We start from the raw sequence: 22,473 nt of genomic DNA, 5'->3' as shown, positions 1-22,473 counted from the left end.
GCAGTAGCTCTGCATTAGCATCTTGGCAGATAACAGCCTTCATGAGGCAGAGTGCACGGAGTCTGTCCCCACAGGGCTGGCCTGATGGAATGTCCCCATCTCACACACCAGTGTTTCCTGTCCCATCCCAGGCTGCCCCGTGTCACGCAGGGTAGGGCATGCCAGATGTCTCATGTGCTGGGTCTCTTCATCACCTGACACATTGTACCAGTCTGTGCCTTAAAGCCAATCTACAGCTCTAACCTGGACCCTACAGAGCTTAAGAACACAGTGGGGTAGAGCAAGACACCTACAAGGACCCAGTAGGAAAAAGTCCTTTCTTAGCTTATGTAGGGGGGTAAGAGTAGCAGAACTTGGAAACTGAATCAGGAGACACACATTTTATTCACACTAAAAGCCAGGGATATGCTTTACTGTTTTCCAGGCCAAAACACTCCTCATCAGAGCTTAAGAAGAACAGAATCTTATAACCACCCTCCAAAGAAATGTTTTCCAAGTTTTTTTTGAAATTTTTTTCCAATGTTTTCCAAATGTTTTTCTAGTATATTGCAGTTCATAAAAAAAAACCTAACAAAACCACTCCCACACCAAAACAACAACAAAAATCCTCCAAACCAAAGAAGGAACAAGATGAAGCGACCTTGTCTTCTCATCCTGGGATAGTTTGAAATTATATGTCTTAGGAGTATTGGGCTCCTGTTCCCTAAACATGAAGATACTTTTTCAGACAAGAACCATCAAAAAGAGTCTTGTCAGCTATTGCCAATCAGTGAACAGTATTTGACCTGCAACAACACTGATTTTACTACCACTCACTCTGTTTTACTGATGCTGGTGAATCAGTTAAAGTTTCAGATTGTGTCTAGTAAAGTAAACACTGACTTGAAAACCCATAAAATATTTTAAAAATGCAAGGGCACACACCTTTATTTTAAACTAAAGTAGACACGTAAAGTAGTAGCTTTACTTCCTAGGAATTTTAAAATCATTACCTTGACAAAAAATAATCTGCTTTCTAAAGTATTTCAAAATATTTTAGAACTCTTTCACCTCTATAAACAAGATTTTCATTGACTTTTCTGAATTATCCCAGTTTATTCTAGATATGTGTTATATTCTTCATGATATACAGATTTTTTGAAATAACTCAGACAGGCAGAACAATGATATGAGAGCAACTGCACCTCAAAATACAGCTAAAAGAACTTACTACAGCATCCAGTCTGAGCAGCCAGCTTATTTAGTCCTTCAGGACTGATAGTCTGCTAGATCATATAAGTATTATAGCTTATTGAAAAAAAAAAAACTAGCACATTGAATTGTAAAGAATATCAAAGCTTGTAGATGCTATACCATACAATTTTACAAGCTATGCTTTATTTGGCAGGTGTCATTTTCTTAAAAAAACTGTTGAGCAGCTAAGAGCTTTTAAAAATACTTTTTCTCACTTGTAGACTGTAAACAACTACAAAATGAATACAATAAGATGTAGGAAATAGGTACATAAGTCAGCCACTTTTAAAATATCACACCCATAAGAGTATTTGTTTTGTTAGTACATGCAGCATGAGATTCTGGTATAAGTGTCTCTTTTCCTTGCACAGAACTCTATTTGCCACCCATTTGTATGAAGCATGTACTCGCTGACTCCCTGTGAGGAAAAAAAAGAAAAGAATGCTTTCCATATAAGTAATAGGGAAGGAAACCTTATTCTTTCTAGTGTTTGTTTAGTAGCTGAACTTCAAACATTCTCTGAAAAGCAAGCAACTCCAGGAAAAGGAAAATTGAAACACAACAAGCATGTTGAACACATGAAAAGTCTTGAACTGCAACTGCAGATTAAATAAAAGGTTAACAATGATGGGAACCAAATACATAGTTAAAAATTCAAGAAAAAGGGAGTAACCACATTACACAGGCTCATGACAAGTGTTAAATCTTCTATTGATAATTTTTTAGGGTTCCTGTTCATGTTTTATACACTCTATAATGAAAAATTTCTTCTTTGAGCAATGGGGGATCATGAAGCATTAATTTCACAGAGAGTTTATTCTTTTAACATCTTTATATGAAATAAATAGCAGGAGAAAACATCTACATTTTAAAGAAAATTATTCTAGGTAAGATATATGAGAATATCAGCGAATAACACAATATATTGGGTGCTACTGCTTTAGCCTATAGCAAATAACAAAAATGTCTCACTGCCCAGAAATACTGCATTACTGCATTGGAAAAACAAAGCAAGAGCTCCCTCTATGCAACTCTAGATACATTAATATGTTGTACTGAAATATATTTTACAATATACTGTGAATGTGACTGATGCATGCAATCAACAAAATTATTCAAAACAATTAGAGTTCTGAGCAATAGACTGAACAATTTTTTCCCCCAATACAAATAGACAAGAATTACAGGATAAAACATGTAAGACTTTTATACTACATGAATTGTTAGGAAGTTACATGACTGGAATTTCAGATGAAGCACAGGAACGCTTCCACTTGAAAGTAAGCTAACCCACGCTAATAAGAAACATCCAAGAAAGTTTATTATTATTGCAACAGTCAGATGGCTGTAGAATTTACCATTCTCAGCTGTTTTCCCTACCTCTCTGTTGAAGGCTTCTGCTCCCACAGCAGGAACAACTTCTGAACTATCACAGATGGTTCACTATCTCACCCAGATCACCACAACAAATTATAGTGGCGCTGCTTAGGATTACTTTAATATCCTGTGTACAAAACAGCAGTAGTTCAGAACTTGTTTTGTATGTGATTGCTCCTGCTACAGAAGCAGTAATCTCCAAGAGAATGAATACCAGGCAGACAAACAATAATTGCTTCAGCCAAATGAACTGTTAACACTTGTGTTTGCAAATTAGGTTTCTGAACACAAAGGTGATACATTAGTGATGTAATGCAGAAATGGGAACTGTTGCAACATTCCCAGGCTATCTTTGCAAGCATTCTTCTGCTTTATACAAACAATTCCTAGAGTTAATTGTAATTTTTCACAGAACTTTGGCAGATAATCCTGCAACCAAGGGGGGAAAAAAGTGTCTCTTCATGAAAAATAATCAATAATGCATGATGGTAGTGAGTACTGTTAAGATATGGTTGCTTCAGACATTACTTACTGCCTTGAAGCTGTATAAAATTATTCTGAATGTCATTGCATGTTCTATAATAAGAAAAAGCCATCTCCTGCTCATCTTATCCTTTTAGAAACAAAATATTTGCCAGCATACTTCAAATCTAAGTTGGAAAATTACTTTCTGTCCTTAAGTTTGTGACAATTTTATTTTAAATTTAATGTGCTCTGAGATAGATACAATTAATGTAAAAGGCAACTAAGATGCTAAAGTATGAAAGTCTTACTGTTAATTTTGAGGTTTCCTTCTCTTCTCCTCAGTGGCCAGGCTGACAAGTCTTTTGCACAGAGAAAGGAGAACAATGAGCACTGGTAGCTTACTGATTTCACAAATTCTTTTCTCATACCCTGATGAAAGAACAAATTTTCTTTAACTTCAGAATCACTTGTTATCTGGCAGAAATACTTATTGCCTGTCAAAACTTCCATCAGAATGTGTCACTTTGACCAGAGCACTCTTTTCTTGTCAAACTATGCTGTTGAGACAATTGCAACCTAATTGCTGAAGACATCAAACAAGACTACTCTAAGAATTTTCCGACACAGGCCAGCCTAAGAAAGCTGCTTCAGGACTCTTACAATTTATTAATAAGAAAGATAGTAACTAGCCTGAAAATTGTGATTAGAGATTTCTGCCATGGTTACATTTTTTACAGTACATTCCTGTCCCAAAGAATACATTGTCAGAGGCTTGGTGCTTCTAGAATCAACAAACAACTTATTCAGATTTTCACAGCAGAAGTTTACTGCTGGGGTGTTAATGAGTCTCTAATTTATACTCTGGCTTTGTGCAGCTCTTTATGTTGACATGTCCACAGCTGGATGTTGGTACTGCCCATCTGAACAACCTACTGGAAAATACCACTGGAGTGGAGTTTCTGGACAATTAGAAATGTGTCATAAGAATTCAGACTTTATGACATGGAAGGTAGTCCTCTAGACATTACTAATGATTCCAGAGCTTTAATAGCAATAAGTTAGATTTGAAATATATGTATAATGATCTGGTTATGATTATAGGACAGGCAGTCATACTTTTGATAACTACAATCTGCCCAGCATTACTCTTTTGATGTAAATCAGAGGCAATTAGCAATTCTTTGCATGTTTTCTGGGTTCCTGAGCCCATGCAGGAGTATCTTCACTGCCTCTGTGAGATTAATTACACTAAATTTACTTGTGATGTGATCACACAGTTAATTGGGCTGGCCTAGCAAAATAATATCAATCTTCCCAATCAATGGCAGAAGCAGCATGAAGAGGGACAGCCAACATAGTTGAATCTTCCTTGGCTGCCAGAATGGTGGGAGGTAGACCACTGGCACCTGCTGCCTGTTAGAGGAAGTAGCTGAGCAAAAGAATAACAATTTACTCTAGGATCTAAAAGTGTGTACTGAGAAATTCTTCATCAATCCCATTTAAAAAAAAAAAAGTTTCAATAATGAAACTTTTGGAAGAAGTCTATTGTGTTGATTCATCTCTTCTGATAAAGGACATCTTAATACCGAATTGTATCTTTTGTTAATGTTTAATGTGAGTCAGGCAACACTAGTGTGAATTTGCATTCATAATTCCTTTCTGAAAAGATAATTTGACATGCCCTCCTTTTTCACTTTGCTATGTATTCAGCTTTAGTTGCAAAGATCATTTACTGTGCTAATGCCTTTCCCCTTCAAAAGTGTCTGTGCTTGCCATGTCTCATGATGAATACCCATTTGTAAACAAAGTAGTGATGCATTATTATAGCTGAAGGGCATTGTTTTACCTGGATGTAAATTCATCATTTTTTAATGCATCGCAGCTTGATGCTTGATATCTCATCAAGCACTCTGAAAGCTTTGTTGACACAGATTGATGATCCAAACAATTAACTTAATAATGGCATCAGCAACTGGAGGTTAGTATTAGCCAGAGAAAGAGCAGACCAAGTTCTTCCCTAGTGTATGCCTAACAAAATCAAAGGAGGTATGTTTGGGAGCTATTTATTGCAAACAATTTATTTGATCCCCTTTTTTAATTTTCTGAGCTAATTTTAAGAGCCTAGCTATGCTGTATTAAGTACTCTGTGGACAACAAATGGAAGCTTTTTTTTTAAACAGGTTATGTTCTGTAGTTTCAGAAAAGCTAATAATTTGTGAATATTCTGTTAGAACTCAACTGCAGATAGGTGCTTCCCAGCTGTTAACTTCTACACCTCACCTGAAACATGGTGCATATATGGAGATGTGGTAACTGCCATACTTCTGGTTTGTTCCAATGTATAGTAAAATTCAGTAAAACATTTGTTCTTTATTGTTTTTATAACTTGTCTAACTAGAAAAGCTTTCCCATTCTAGCACTATCTCAATGCATCTCTATGTGGACCTGGGAATCCACTGATGAATATATGGCATCATTTAAATTCAGACTGAACAAGTCATAATTGTCTTCAGGAAGATCATTTGCTGTGGGTTTGATGGATTCTAGAAGACTGCAACCTCATTATTATATCCTTTGTTATCAATCTTTCTGATAACAACCTATCAGAAAACTCAGCATCTAACAGAATTCAAAGTAATAACTCTTGAAACTAGGGAACTTACTGATGGTTTACCAGGGAGTCTAATGTCTTGTGCCAACTGATGTAATTGTACTTGGCAAACAGTGCATGGGAACTGCCAGTTTCAAGCTGGAGACTGACAGATGAGTAGCTTTTCTTTCTGAAGTGAGCCAGGTGCTTGGAGTTAGATGTAAAGGGCTTAGGTATTGCCTTGAAGCTAAGCTGTTTCATCCTCTCTTTGATAGTAATAAATGAGAGAAATTCATGAGTCAGATGACTATAAAAGTAACCTGGATCCAAACATGACACCTGCCACCATCTGTCTGCCTCCTTTTTTTTTCTTTTTTTTTTGAAGTTGTTGTCATTTTTTATAACATGGATAATTTCTACATCCTCATCATTCCCTTCCTCTACCAGAGTTTTTAAACTCAGATTTGGAAGATATTCTTCAGATATTTCCCAGCAGTTGATATGTCTTAAATGGTACAGTTGGTGTTCCCATGTTAACACAAATCCTTTTCCACTTGTACATCTGGCACCACACAAAAAGTGGAGTGCTTAGCTAAGTAATCTTCCTACCTGTAAGGTATGACTACACACAGACAACTACTTATATTTGCCAGGTCTGTGCCATGTATCAGTGATCTTGCACTTGTAATTTACTTGCAGGAGCAAAAAAACCTTGTATGTTGGATGTCAATGTACTTTTCACTACCTTAGGAATACTGATTTTAGTACAGCTGTTAACAAAGTAAGACAAGCACTGGTAACTATTTCTTGTATTAAGATGCTGGGTATCCTCAATTTCGGCTTGTTTTTGAGAGAAGCAAAAATCAGATTAAAGTAATTCGAAAGAAACAAACTGTTAGAGATAATACAACATGCAAATAAAGATGATGATACTCCAATACTCCATTTAGTATGCATTGATTTGCTTAAGTCTAATACATTAAAAAAAAATAAAAGCTGAGAAATGGAAGATGGTGACCAGTAGAGATGAGGAACTACCAGGTAAATTGGAGTTTGACTTGTGCTCCTACAGTAGAATAAGCTGTAGGGAAAACAAGAATGTCTACACAAGCTTGTATTTTAAATTCACTTTTCTGAAATCTTTCCATTCTAGATTAAATTCTTTTCTACTGCTAATGACTTCTAAAATGCAGTGAATCTAAGCAGAATCTTAAGAAGTAAATGGGAACACATCTTTATCTTCTTTTATAATTTAAAAGTAAGGATTCATTCAAGAAAACAGGCTTGAAGTTAAAAGAGAATATTTTTATGAAGCACATAGTTAACGTGTTGAACTCCCCACCACAAGATAATTATGATAGCAGCAGACAGAAAAGGCATGTAATTTAATGAATGTTGTTACACTAGAAAGAATAGTAAAGTATACTTTCATAGATGTAAAGCAATTAGAGAATTGCTAGTCATATCAGATTTTTGACAAAGCAAAAAAAAGCATGGAAATGAAAGTGAAACAGTACTAAATCCCCTTATTCAAACATCACTGTTATTACAGCTGTTATGCAAAACAGATCGTGCACTGCAACTCAGCTTCTGAAGGCTTGAACTTTTATTGTGCATCTCTTAGTTAAGATCTCTTCCCCCTCTCCAACCCTATTCATTTTCCAAGAAAAATGTGTACATCTTGGATTTTTTCCAGTCAGCTCTACTGTGTATAGTAGTCTGGTGAAGATTTGTAAATAGTGAATGAATAAGATAAAGTGTTGTTTTTGACAGGCAAAATTAATGTTGTGATGCATGGTCTGGAATACACAACTCTTCTAAATATCAAAAAAGTATTTTCTTCAAACATTGCTTAAATTGAATTTAAGAAGTAGAACAGCTAAATATTTTTGTACACTAGATAAATAATTTTTTCCACATGAACCTTTTCCTTTAGTTTGGTGAAAATGCATTGTCCCTTTTAAAGAAGACTAAATGTGTACATAGGTGTGTGCCCAGCCCTCGTACAGCAGATTGCTGTAGCTCAAGCACTGCCAGTTGGGAGGCTATGTTTTACAGCCTGGGCTGTAAATAATCTCCTTTTTCCATGAGATTTGTGTTGAAAACTGTAGATTATTTTAAAATGTCCTAAGGGTATAATGATGTCAAAGTCACCACAAATAAAAAAAGAAAAAGAAATTATCAGTTTGTTGAAGTTCTTAAGTAGGAGTACTCTAACACTGACAAAGAGATATCAGGCAATGTGAAAAGTTAGTTTCAGGCTCATCTTAACTGAAAAATCTTTCTTTCCGTTTTTTTAATGGATGCCACTCCTGTGCAATTTGTTTCAACTTTGCTGTAGTATTTGATGTTGGCCACCACCAGTTCCTTTAAAATAATAGATAATTAGGGTTTGGCATACCTATTCCTGTGACAGACTAGCCTATTTACTTCTGTAGCTTGCTGTTCTAAGATCAGTGCAGGTGTGTTGATAAGCTTCTCAGTAGATGCTCATTAGGAAACCGGTCTTTTCTGTGTACAAAATCAAGAAAAGGAAGTACATGTAATGAATGGTACATTTACTTATAGGCTAACAGACATTAAAGGACAAAGTTACTTCTTCATTTTGAAAGTAACTAGGTCTAAACAAAGCTAGATGTGTCACTCATAAATTACACATAGTTTATTTTCATACTCAGTGATTTCTATTAGCACAGAAATTGAAATTTTCAATATAGGACTTTGCAGATGAAAAGCACTATATTGTTTTATGCAATATATTGTAACAACTTTTAACAAAAAGTTGGAATTAAAAACTTCTGTTACTAGTTTATACTGAGAAGACACCAGTAGTACAAAACATATTATGCCATTTTATAGACAGAACTATAATGGATACATTGTTAAAGCAATGAGACTTGCCAGCTACTTATGAGACTCAGGAGAAATCCTTTAACAGATGTTTCCCACATCAAACAGATACTTATCCCTCACTGATTACCATGATATTGAAAATTCATTACTTGATTCAACAATCAACACCTCTTCATCAGTCCCATTAAAAAAAAAAAAAAAAAAAAAAAGAACTATTGCAAAAGGTTTTTCCTCCTACATAGCAGCTGATAAAATATATTATGGCCTTAAGTCCCTTATGGTGAGGTTCTATTACAGCATTGCTTTGTTCATGGCATAATGAGGATCCTGTCAGCACATCAGTCATACACTGATGAATACACATCTCATTTCCTTTGCCATTTTAAAACCCACTATCCTCACAGTGACTAGTGACTACTGTACCACAAGCTGACATGGCCACATCCATACTTTAAAATTTCAACTGCTGTCCTCTGGGATTCTTTATTTTTATTTATTGCAAACTTAGTTCAAAGAGCTTCTTTTGACAGCTATTGTTTATTATTTTAAAATGTCCCTAACATACAATGCACTGAATATTATTACATCTGGATAGCCTTTTTCTTTAGCTGGAAGTTTCATCATTAGACATTGTTTAGACACCTATCAAGTAGAGATATCAAACCCTTTCTAGAGTAGGTAGTCATCACCTAAAGAAAAAACTTTAGCAGCTTATACTCTGACTGCAATTAGCAAGAAAATTAGTTTGAGATACTAAACAAGCCAGGAAATATGGAGGGTCAAATGAACACTGTTTGAATACAAGATCCAGTTCTATTTGTTTCATCTTTAATTTATAGAAATCTTCAATCCTAAGTCCCACTAATAATATTTTTAATATCTATAACATATATACTTCATTTCTAAAATAACCTGCTCAGCTCACAAAACATACATTGCACGTATGACACCACTGGACAGTGAAGTGCACTAATTTTTACATGCAAAATACTTTGAAATAAGCTATTTCAGAGATAAAAGACACAGAAAAAGAAATATATAAAAGACACAGAAAAGAAATTCTTGCCAAGGAAATGTGAGAGGTCCCTTGATTTATCATATTATTAGAAATGTTTAGAATAATGTGTTAGCTTTTTGTCAAATTTTATACCTCTTCCATTTTCACTGATTTTCATAAGGAAAATAAACCAGCTCAATTTTTAAGTGTTCTGCTGCTTTTCCTTTCCTTTAATATTCATCCTGTTAGTATGAATAATAACTCAGGTACCTCAAATGGCATGACTTAGTTTTGCTATACAGCCCATGGTATCATTTTTTATGAGTGGGATGAAAGTAACAGGCATCTTGGGCCAAGAAAAATGACTTCTTAAACAGAAAGAAAATCATTATAATAAGTATTTTTAATTCAATTAAAGTTTTTTTCATAGGTGAGTCAGGAGCAATGTTCAATTAAAATAAAATTTTTCAGCATAGATGTGGCATAAAAAACCCGAGCCTCTTGATTATCAATAAATATTTCTTTATAGTAAATAATCTAATTTAGTCTGGAACACAAGAGAGACCAAATCAGTGAATAACCAAATAATTCCAGCAAAACTGGTTTTAAAATTATATCCAGGGCAACAATGAAATTGAACATCTGAACTTAGCCTAGCAGCTTAAAACCTACACTTCAAAAAATATCACCTTGCCTACCTCTTGCACATAAATCATAGAGTGCCACCTTGACTGCACAGCCCTTACTTTCTCAACTGCTAAAAATTGCTGGCATCATTAACTCACTTCATATTATGCTATTTCTCTTTCTGCCGAACCTGTCATCACCTCATTTTCTTCTGCATCCTCTGGTTTGACAGATGCACTTGCAGTAATACTTTTCTAGTTTTTGACTTATTCAGATTCTGCTATATTGCCAGCTTCCTCCTGAGAGCGCTGCTGGATCAGGAGCCTGCTTCCTTGGCTGGCACGTAGCACTAAAGCAGAGCTCCGAGCGCCACAAGAACTGCAGCACTGTGTCCTACGCTTTGGCTGCTTATTTCCAACTTAGCACATGCTGTGCAGATTCAGCCATGATTTACAGAAACAAGGGACTTTTCCAAGGGAAATGCATACAGCCCACATTACTGTGGTCTAGACATCTCTGTCGCATTGACAGGGAGAGGGAACTGGTCTTACCTGTACACATTCCACACAGATCATTACACAGGAAGTACATTCACAGCTTCTGAAAAATCAAGCAGATTTTTATTCTATCTTGTTTGTATGTACCTGAATTTTAGAGCTGGTGATTAGAGCTATTCTTTTGTGTACTTGACAAGACCTTGTAGAAAATTGGCATATAACAAATAATGAGTTTCATTTTTCTTTTTAAAATAATTTTTAAAAAGGAAACTAGAGTGATAGATTGATGTGAATAGATTGGATAGATTAATATGGATAGATGGATAGATTAATATGGAACCCTATCCAAGTCATGAAACTGCTGATACAACATTATATTAGTAAGGAATTCAAGGAGATTTAATTAAAAAACCACACCACTGTTTCTAGAAAATCTTATAATCAAATAGGTTTTGTGACATTGTTAGACCATATGCAATTTTGTCTAAAAGCTGCTCAAAAATATGAAGTAAATGAATCCACCTGAAAAATCTAAAAAAGATCAAATCACTGGCAAATCACTACTAAAAAAGTAGTTACCATTACCAGTAAGAAGTTGGGGTGCCTGTAGAGGTCTCTGTCAAATTCTAGTAATCTCCTTTCACTTCAATACTTTAGAAGTGGTCAAAAATTACTATACTGATAAAAGGTTTACTGATATTGACAGGTAAATGTATAGGGTAGACTTTGTCTCTGAAGAGTACTGTAGTTTTACTCTTTTGCTCAAAAAGAAGCAAACCAAAACACACCATTTCTACTACCTTGCCTCCTCACCCCTGCTAAAAATGAAACCCTGTATCTTATGAAGCTGTTACTTCTCTCAAGTTGCTGATTGTTTCATTGCAGCTAAACAGTGTTTCAATATGTGGCTCATAAAAAAGTATATGCAATCACAATCTGCAAAATAACCCAAAAGTGGATGCAGACAAAATATTTTCATAAATCGCTCTTATCTTCTTAATACTTGTCTTTGTTTTTAGTCTGTATTTATTTCCAGTCTAGCTAGGATCCTAAAATTATTTCTGTGCAATATTTGCCAATTCAATTAATGGTCTGTTTACTCCATCTTCCAGATCATTAATGAAGATGTTAAATAAAACCAGTTCTAACACTAATCCCAGGGTGCCTTGGCAGACATTTCTCCTCACAACATAATTCATCATACCCTTTGTTTGGAGATTACTTGGATAATATAGCTGATGTAAAAGAATGCTGCCCACCTGCTTGGATATGTTATCCACAGGGAACATATTACACCAATTACAGGAGAAATTCAGTGACTTTCTTTGCTTCTCGCTGCAAGCCAGAAAATGAAAAGTGTTGACAAGGTTCTAGAGAAGAGCTCTGAATATTTTGGTTCCTGATATCTGAGAGACAGTTCCGCAGCCAGATCACTGGAAATGATCTTCACAGAAGCACATTTCTACTTTTTGAAAAGAAGACTTACTAATTAGTGGAGGTAGAGAGATGGAAATTCCCAGGTTAAAGAAAAAAAAAAAAAAGGCAAAATACTCAAACCCATCAACTCCTAAAGAAAGCAACTTTATGAAAGTGCTCCCAAACCAGAGCATATTAGCTGAAAATCAGCTTCCTTTGAATCTTTGTCAGCAAATTCTATTTAGCTGAAGTTGAATTGTATTTAAATTACTTTGTAAAGAGACTTCTACAAATGCAGAATTCTCTGAATAATTTTTCATCCCAGGTAGTGATCTATGTAACATAATTACATACATAATTACGTGGTATCGCCAGCTGCTTTTCAGTGGTTGAATCTCTGGTGTCAATTTCCTTGCTGGCAAGTCAGCATACAGATGGTTAAAGCAAGGTCTTTCCCCCTCCAAAAAAATAAATAAGACATTTAGTGATCCTTGTAAGTTTCAACAGCTTTTATTCCATTTGTATAAATAATCTCTATAGTTAGTGTTATATAAGCTCTACAGTGGAAGGCATAGTGGAAGTTTCCCACTATTACAAAAAGAGTCCAGGGGCTCTACATTTTAAAACAGCACTCTGCTTAAACCCAATATTACTGCAGCTGGTATTCTTACTGTGTAATTTCATGATTCAGATATCATTTATGTTATTTGTGGATTTAAATCCTATAAATGTGTTTCTGTAGTCCAGTAAAAGTCTTTGCTTTATTTTATGAAATTCTTTCAATTTCATTTTATGAAGTTCTTTCAGTTTTCTTCATCAGATTCTATTTATTATTAGCCAACATTGTTTTTTCCTTAGTTACTCCAGTAAATAAACTCTAAAGCCTTTTACAGTGATGGCACTTTAATTCACTGATTTATACAGCCTCTTTTTTAATTCTTCATTAGATCTGATTTAAAAATGGGCAATAGAACAGGTACAGTCCACAACCACTCATCAATGACCCTCTTATCTGTGATGGGCCACACTAAATAAAAATCTCACCATCATCATCATAAATCTGCATGAGGGAACTGAAGCCAAAGGCTGAAATACAGAGAGAGTTCAAAGGACCAGAAAGCAAAAGGAATAAATCATTCATAGTATTGCAATGTTGCCAACCCTTACACTGAAAAAGTGCATCCTAAAGAAAGGTTTTGTCCTTTTTGAACTTTCTGGTAGTCCTGTCAAACCTCTTCCTCCTCAAGTTCTGTCAGGTTATACTCAGCCAAATAACCTTGTTGCCAAAGCAACCTTCTCCCCACTTCATGAAGCATCAGAAAATTTTTTGCACAGAAGCCCATGTCTTACTGCTGTAGCAGTTTAATCAACAATTGCTTTTGGCAGTCCTCTGCCAACAGCTCTTAGATACAGTATTTCATTATCAGGAGGGGAAAAAATAAATAAAGTCTGAGTTGGCAGCATGTGCACAATACGACTTGCAATTTGTTTGAGTAACAAGAGAATCACACAGAATTCAAAACCACAGCAAGAGCAATCCAGCTGATGAAGAATGTAGATCTTAGACCCACAGGAAACAAGCAGATTGGAGGAAACCTCTGCCCAGCTAGTCCCACTCCAAGCAAGGCAATATTCAAAGTGACATCAGCTTCCATTGGGTTTTACCCCAAGAGTACTCTCTTGATATGGAGATTTCGCGCACTCACTCTGGACAATCCACTCCTGTTCTTAACCTCTTTTCACTAATTTATCTTTTTTCTTTATATAGAAAAATATTTCTGTTCCTGAATGTGTTTCATTGCCTCTTGTGCTTTTGCTGTGAGCCTCTGAGAAGAGCCTCTGCATCCTTAACAACTTTACTTTTCCTTAAGCCTCCTAAGGTGAAGACAGAGACCAGAGAAGCGCAGAAAGCCTTGTTGCTCTCTTGTGCTAAGCAAACACTGCTCTCTCAGCTTCTTGCCAGCCAGCTCCTAAACATATTGGTGGAGCTCGGCGGGATTGGCTTTAGTTTGTCAAAGTCTTCCTTCTGCTGAGAAATCCAAAGCTACGCACTGGAGCCCAGGTGTGGCTTCCTGTGATATAACCAAGCAGAGCCCATTGCTCCCCGTGATGTAACCGAGCAGAACCCATGGCTCCCCGTGATGTAACCTAGCAGAACCCACGGTTCCCCGTGATGTAACCGAGCAGAACCCATGGCTCCCCGTGATGTAACCTTGCAGAACCCATCGCTCCCTGTGATGTAACCGAGCAGAACCCATGGTTCCCCGTGATGTAACCAAGCAGAACCCACGGTTCCCCGTGATGTAACCGAGCAGAACCCATGGTTCCCCGTGACCCGACACAGCAGCACTCGTGGCTCCCGGAGCGCTGCGGGCGCCGCTGTCCTGCACGGACGTGCTGCCGGCCCACGCTCCCCTGGCCGCCGGCAGCCCCGTCCCGCCGTGCCGCTTCACCGCCGCACAAAGCCCCATCTATGCCAGCCAGCACTTGTTGCATGGCGTTATTCCATCCCAGGAGCAGGACCTTGAAAAAGAGGCATCCTCTTGCTTCTGTACAAGTCCAGGCTTCTTTGTTTCTGACTTTCCTCATGTCTAGAAAATACACTACGTCTATTCACTCTGAAACTCAGCATGCCATTTACCAATTTTCCTTCTTGAGGCCCACATTTGTTTTCCTTTTTTGCTTCCTTCTAACCCCTAGAGGAAAAAAAACCCATCTTGGCTGGCCCTTCTCTGCTTTCCCGGCTTGAAAGCCAGGAATGAAATGAAAACCTCAGCTGCAGTAATGATATGCTGCCTCCTTCCAGGCAGGAAGAAAAATCTTTTTTGAATCTACACAAGGACAGGCAGAAATTCATAAAGAGCTAAAGCTTTTTATCCTACATCAAAACTGTTTCTAGCCTTTACCAAACTCAGCAAGATCTATCCTTTCCTTCCAGATTGTTACCCTTGACTAAGGCTCAAGAATAAACTAGTAACTGTAAGCTCTTTGGGACAGGCAGGAAGCTGGACATCACTTTTGGGTAAAATGACTGTTTTGGAGGACAAAAATAGAAATAAAGTTCATAAAATGGGGCATTCACATTACTTGCATTAGCCAATTTGAGTTCTGTTTTCCATTCTTTCTTGCTGAAAGGGTTGCAAGTAATAAATATATGTATGGAAGGCATCCAGTTTTGTTTAATTCACTGGCATTGTCTGAGGAGCAATGAATCATGTCAGAGATTTAAAGGGATTACTGATAGAGAAGAGTGTAACCTTTCTTCCAATACAACAGCTGTTCTGAAAAATTTCCATAATAACAGTTGCTTTTAATTATATAAAGAGTTGCAAAGCCTTTTTAGCTTCTTATCAATAATGCAGCTTTGATTCAAAAGTTGCTAAAGAGATAATCCTCAGCCTTTTTTGACGGGGCCAGTTTGTGAATAGCAATGATTTAAATCCCAATGTCATCTTTTTTCTTTTTTTTTTTTTTTCCAAAGGAAGGAAAGAATGGTCTTTATTTCCTTGGAACTTGGACTGAAAAATTACAAACAATGCTTGGAAAACATTATTCTCATAAGAGTCTTTCAAGAAATGCTACTGATGCCTAAACAGACACATGTAAAATAAAAGGATCAGAAGTATGGCACAGATATAAGGAGAAAAATAAATATTCTAAAATATCTAGTCAAACATTACTGATAAGAGTAAATCATAAATCTCTATACCTAGAATTAGTGTGTTTTACTTAAGAAGGATTGTTTTTAGTAATTTTCAGGGCCTAGCCAAATCAGTAAAAATTGCATTTCTTTATCTTTCACTCTTCCTGATTCTCTCTGTGATTAAGTACTGGCCTCTGACTGCTTAATGCTTATTCATTCCTCATTTTCTGGGCAGATCACTAGCTTGTGAAGATAATTAGAGACCCCTGCTATTCCTTCTGAGCCTTGAATCTTCAGACTTATTAAAATGGAGTGCTGCATAGACACATGCAGCTGATAAAGGCTTATAGTAAGGTACTAAGAATCATACTATTTGTGTCACAAAAACAAGTAAAACCTTACTGCATCTGCTAGGAGAGAGCAACATTTTTGCTATGGTCCTCTTTCGTGGTTTAATAGTATCCTCCAATCTAGTACTCCCACTGAGATGCTCCAAACCACTGCTACTCCCTCACGTCCCCTTGCCCTCCCCTCCCGCTTTGCAGAGGGCTGGAGAGGAGAACTGGAGGCACAAAAGGCAAAGACCATGCATGGATTGAGATAACAATTTACTGGAAACAGCAATGAGATAAGAAAAAAAACCCAACAAAATAAAAACAACAATATTAAAAGGAAAAGCTTACAGAGAGAAAGTGATTCACATACAAATATGCTCACCATGGCACCCAACTGACCAAAGCCATGTCACCCCGACCACTTCTATTGAGTCAAGGGGTTAAGTTAGAAATGTAGTTAGCAAAGATCATATACTGTGATTAGAGCTTAACAGGGAAATCAATTGATACCAGGTGGGGATAACTGAAACAAGGTTGGGAATGACAGGTGATCTATGAAGTATTGTAGAGTGCAGGAGCCATAAATACCACTGGCTTCTAAGAATGAGAGGGGGTTTGGACTGTGACCTGCAAGTTAAGGAGTCCTGCCAGCTAGACACAGGTGAAGAGTTTACCATGAAGAAGACATCTTACTTCCTCCCCCAGAAGCCACCAAAAGAGAACAATTGCACAGCTGTAAGGGATATTCAAATAATTATAATACCAGGCGAGAGCTAATGTTTGTGTAATAAGCATCGTAGAAACCGTCCTGGAAACCATCTGAATATATAAAACCTTTTTGGATAAATAGAGAGCAGGAGTTTGACTTTTTTGCACATGCTTTTGGAAATAATTCTGCTTGTGTCCAGCACTGTAATAAACATACCACTTTTCAACTTTAATTAGTTGAAGAGTCTTCTGTCTGTGCTTCACTGATACTACCTATGCTTTTGAATGAATATTATCCTAATATTTTTCAATCTGGCATTAAAGTATAACATTTAACGTCTAAGAAAATATGATAAATTCTTCATCAGGATCATATTCTCCTAACTTCTTTTCTTTTTCTTTGAGGTGTTAATCTTTAAAGTAAAACATACAGCATAAGTGAATACACCTCAGAGCAGCGCACATATAAATGCAATATAGGCAAGAAGGCTACAAAGTATTTTTCTGCCTCTCTCCAGATACCAATTTTCTCCTTTCATCTGTTTTAGCATGTAAATAGCCTAGAGGCATTGCTGGACACTTTATCTTAAAGAGCTTAAAGACTTTACCATCTGAATAAACTACTGCAAGCTCTAAATGTTTTCATTTCTCCTTCAGACAAGTGAAGTAACTTTTATTTAATTTGGGATGAGCCAATATCCATCAACAAAACAAGGCAAACTACTGGCCCTGAACTGTGTCTCAAGATGCTGAGAAGTTATGAGCAATGTTCAAAAATTGCCAGGAAGGTTGTCTGTACTTATCCCATGAATATCCAGCTTCAGTAAGATCTGCTGTCCCCACCCTGAGGCTGTTGCACATTGCTGTCATACTGTTTCTTCAAATGAAGTTAAACTATGACTGCAAATTAGATTACGCAGTTCTGAATGGGTAGAGGCATCTATGCTGACAGATTTGAGTATCTAAAAGCAACAAGAGTATGTATCTGGGAAGGGAGTAAGAACCTTTAAGGAGTTACAGCTTTCAGTACAAACTTATAAAGTAACTTTTTTCTCTTCAATTTTTTCCCAAACATTTTATTTCTGAATATAAATAGGGTCTAAGTCAATTCTACTCCAATATTAATCTATAGAAGAAACATTTAGGAAAGAAATTTTAAACACATCATTTGTGTACTACAGTCAGCATCTCTGAACAAATTCACACATTTTTGGATCTTTCTCCAGTTTTGCTTACTAACACAAAAAAACCCTCACTTAACTGAACTCGCAGCTTCATATCATCAGTGAACTTGCTGAGGAGACATTGTAATTGTTCTGCCAAGTCTTTTCCTAGGAAGCTAACTTTGTGCTGTAGCCAATTATTTTCCACCTAGAATGTGCTCACAAGTCAAGAGTTGATACCATTTGTATGGTATCAATTCACCCAATACACAGGTGGAATTGTTAACTACCTCTGCATATCTTGTTTTTGGAGTGTGCTCCAAGAGATGTAGTTTCTTGTAATGATCACATGGTCAGTATTGGTCAGCAAACAGTGAGGAGTGTAGTCTCACTTGGAGAGCTCTCTGCAAGTCTCTTTCCTGCAAGCTTAAAACAGTCACACAACAAGGACAATATCTATCTTCAAAGTACTCCATATGATTTGAAGCAGCATAGGGACTCTTGATCTGGTGTCAACAAAGGAACTGTTATTTTCACTGGATTACTAGGTATGCTGATGGAGAAAAGAAGAGGAATCTTTCAGTAAAACATTGCAATAAAAAATAATTTTAAAAAGCAGATGGATATGGACTACTTAAGAATATAACTTATTAATAACATCATTAAGACACAGATTCACTTCCAACAAGCCAAAATTAAATTCATAATCTCAAAAGTCCCTGTCATAAATAATGGCAAGACCAAAGCCTTAATCAGAATATCCTTCCAGAGGTAATTCTATTACAAAATGTAAAGTTTGAGGTGGCTATGTTCAGAAGTAAAATGTTGAAAATTATATTTGGTAATTCCAGGCTAATGTAAATGATTAAATTAAATCTATCACCTTGGTGATAGTCATAGCTCTAGTGAAAAACAAAGCATGTTACACAAAGGAAAAGCATCTGATAAGAGGAACAGCTTAGAAGAGTGTCTTTTCTAGTCTACTGCATATTTTCTCAGGAAAGCTCTAGGATCAATTTTCTCCACTTCCCAGGGAAAGGAGGCACCTCTGATTGGATTGCTCCAGCAGCTTAAAGAAGCTGCCACATTCTCTTTAAAAAAAAAAATTCTTTGCTTGGATTTCTAACCAAAGGAGCTGTTTCACTGCTATGAATCCACACTGCAGAGGCATCTAGGAAACTCCATTGGCACTTCCTGGCTCAGCATACAACTGAGTCACATTCTCTGACACAACTCTCCCCTTACACTGCACAAGGGAAACGGGTGACTGCTTGAAGGTTCACAGCAGGGTATCCAATGGAAGGAACTGCTATTGTTCCCTGTGTGGCTAATGGAGAGAGAGACCTAATGAAGCCCCTGCTCTAAATCACTGGCTGGTGAGGTGCCTACCTATTGCCACTGATTACTTAGAGAGTTCACAGTTTCCATTACCTTAGATATATAGTATAGTTGATGGACCTCGATTACTACTGAATTTCAGGGAGTGTGAATAGCTTCCCTGTCTCTCTTTAATCCTAACTCCCTCTAGTGGATTTAACCCTTTGGTCTGAGCAGCAGAAAAATTCAAATTTAAGAGAGATTATTTCTGCTCCCCTGCCCCCCCAAGCAAAGTCCAAGAAATTAATACAGTAAGAAGATATCTTTGGAAAGAAGTATGATCTTTGGTGCTTGAAAGCAATCCATATCTAATTCCTGACTGAAAATGGCAAAATTACTCTGCTGAAAACTAGCATGTCAAACTAGCCCAGATTTTCAAGAGTGATGCATTTTTTATCTCTAGGGAAATCAAGGATTGCTATAGAGATAAAAAACTATAGTTTCTAAAAGAGTGGTGTCTTGTTCACAGGCAACAAGTCATTGACAGGTGAACCTGTCATATTCTTAATTACTACCCAGGGAAATTCTGATAATATTGTGACAATATTGAAAAATAGTTATTTAAAACAATATAATTGCACACATAATTAAGTAGTTTAGGGTTTTTTTGCACCCTCTGTCTAATTCGAAAGCATGTCCTCTCTGGAAATTTCAGGTACAATATATACCTCTAAAAGTATCTTTCTTTCTTCTTTAGTAGATGAGTTGGAGCTCAAAGAATATGCTTATCTGTGACCAGTTTTCAGTAGGTAGAAATTCGGACAGAACTACTAAGTCTCAACTATCCCGTTTATTTCCAAACCATTTCTCCATTAATTGCTCCATTTTGAACACATACTCCCATGTTCAGTGAAAATGGTATATACATTGTAGCATTTTAGTATGATTACAATGAAATAAATGCAAGAAAGTCTAGGACTAAAGCTGTTATTCACAATTTGGTTAATAATTTTATATTGATACTTCACTGCAGTTCCCAAAGAACCTCCTTGATCTTTTTCTTTACAATAACTGCAGCTGTAAAAACAAAGCTACAATAGTATAGGGTTTTTTTTGTAAAGGAAAGTAAGACTTCTCTACTAATAAAAGAATCCAAACAATCATGGCATTATTTATTTTCAGATAACTGACAAAAAATAATTTGATTATGTGTTTGTATCAACTATGCATGACCCTCAAAAATCACTGGCAGACCAGGAATTTATAACCAGAACACATTCCCTGGACAGTGCAACTATTTGGATTAATTGCATTAAGAGAATTAATTTTGAAGGATTTGGAAATGTTTTTACAAGATTTAGGAAGGATTTCATTGGGATTACATGATGAGCAATTTTGAGTGTGCTTAACTGTTCACATTAACTCTCTAAGCAAGCATGAAATGGATCAGTCATCACTGATTATTAATTCTTATCCAAGATTTTGTCACCATAAAGGGAACATTTTTGTAGTTCAGTGTATACTTCACCCTGCTAGTAGAAAAAAACCCCTATGCTTTAGCAAGGATCTCAGTGCTGATGTTCTTCATACTGCTGGATTTGAAGAGTGTGCTTGTACTCTGCATATTTCTGTTCTCTTGTGTAGCCTTCAGATAAATGTAATTTTACTATTTGATCTAAAATGATACTTAAGTTGGCCTTTATTTAAATTGATCTATATTTGCCATATGATAATATTACTTGCCAATACCACTTTCAAAGCTCTACTAATTGCAAATTTAACTTAGGTATTGAAACTGAGCACCAATGTTCTAAGATTAAAATATTAATTCAAGGGAGAAAATATGCATAAACTAGAAAGTTTTAGCAGTTGCTCTACTAGCACCAATTAGCCAAATCAATTTTATGCCAAATGTTCTGTTACATCAACTGGGACAACAAGGTAGAGAATTAGGGCTTCTATATAAATTCTGGAAACCCAAATTAAAAAAAATTAGTATTCTTTTTATATTTCTGGGAAACCTGAAGTTGTAGAAAGAGATGCACTTCTCTGTGTTTATTTTTTTTTCTAATGAGATCACAACTGCATTAATATACCAAAATGTGGGTGTCCAATGTTGAGCACACTGTTCTGTTGTATGCTATTATCTGGTGGTAAATATGCAAATACACAAATAAACCAAGAAACGATGCCTGCAAACCCCATTGGGAAAAATAACAGAGGCAGCTGTGCAAAGAGCTCCAAGAACATAGGTCAAATTTATGAGCATATGTAGATTTACTCAATTTTTGTTTTAAAAAGAGATTTTGCCTTTCACTGCAGATAATTTGTGTTACTGCTGTTCTACTATACAGTAGAACAGACTGATTTTGTTGATGCAAAGGCAGTCAGGAAGTAGAAAAAGTAGTCAAATGTTAAACTGATACTTGAGTGAGATTTATTTGCTTGCTTGTAATTTGCGCATTTAATTACCTGTGGGAGAGATTCTTGTGGACATTGGATTTTTCAAAAACAAAATAAGATGTGAATAACTATTAATAGAATTACCTGCCAAGAAATATTAAATTCTAATACAGAACTCTAGAAAAAATTTAATGAAGCCTTTATTTTTTTATATTTAAAACTTGCCTTGTAGCTGGTAACTTCATTGCTGAAACTGAATGGCAGCAACAGAGATTTCCTGACTCAAGGAAATACTTTCACAAAAGCAGCTAAGACTATTCCCTTTGGAATGCTGTAAAACACAAACAGCTGTATATTCCTCACTTGGCTACACTATTAGATCACTAAGAAATTATATCAGCAATAATATTGTCTAACAATTGTTCTTCGTTCAGCTGTTGTCATTTAGGTACTTTTACCTATAAACTATCCTGATTTAAAGTTCAGCACTGGTCATTTGCCACAGAATACAGAACAGTCAGACTGGTATATTACAGTGTTATTACCTCTCTTCCCTTTGTTTCAAACATATTATTAAATGTTTTTATTATGGCAAAGAAATTCTCAAGTGTTTGTCACCACCAAACACTTTAATATGAATCTCACCAGCCACAGATTGTGCATACCTGCAAGTGAGCTTTTAGTGGAATAAAAGTGCATGCAAAAGGTGAGTTAATGCAGAATTTCTGGTTAAAATTCATGTACATAAGTGAAAAATGGCTAGAGAACCTAATTAATGGTTACTATTGGAACTTCTGATTAATCTGCAGAATTAAATGTGGAATTGAAAACCCGATCTGCTGTAGCACA

This window comes from Melozone crissalis, unplaced genomic scaffold (genome assembly GCF_028551555.1).
Source record: "Melozone crissalis strain CALT ecotype California unplaced genomic scaffold, PUWL_Pcris_2 ptg000006l_1, whole genome shotgun sequence".
NCBI lineage: Eukaryota > Metazoa > Chordata > Aves > Passeriformes > Passerellidae > Melozone > Melozone crissalis.
The sequence above is the reverse complement of the archived record's forward strand: the minus strand, read 5'-3'. Positions refer to the sequence as shown.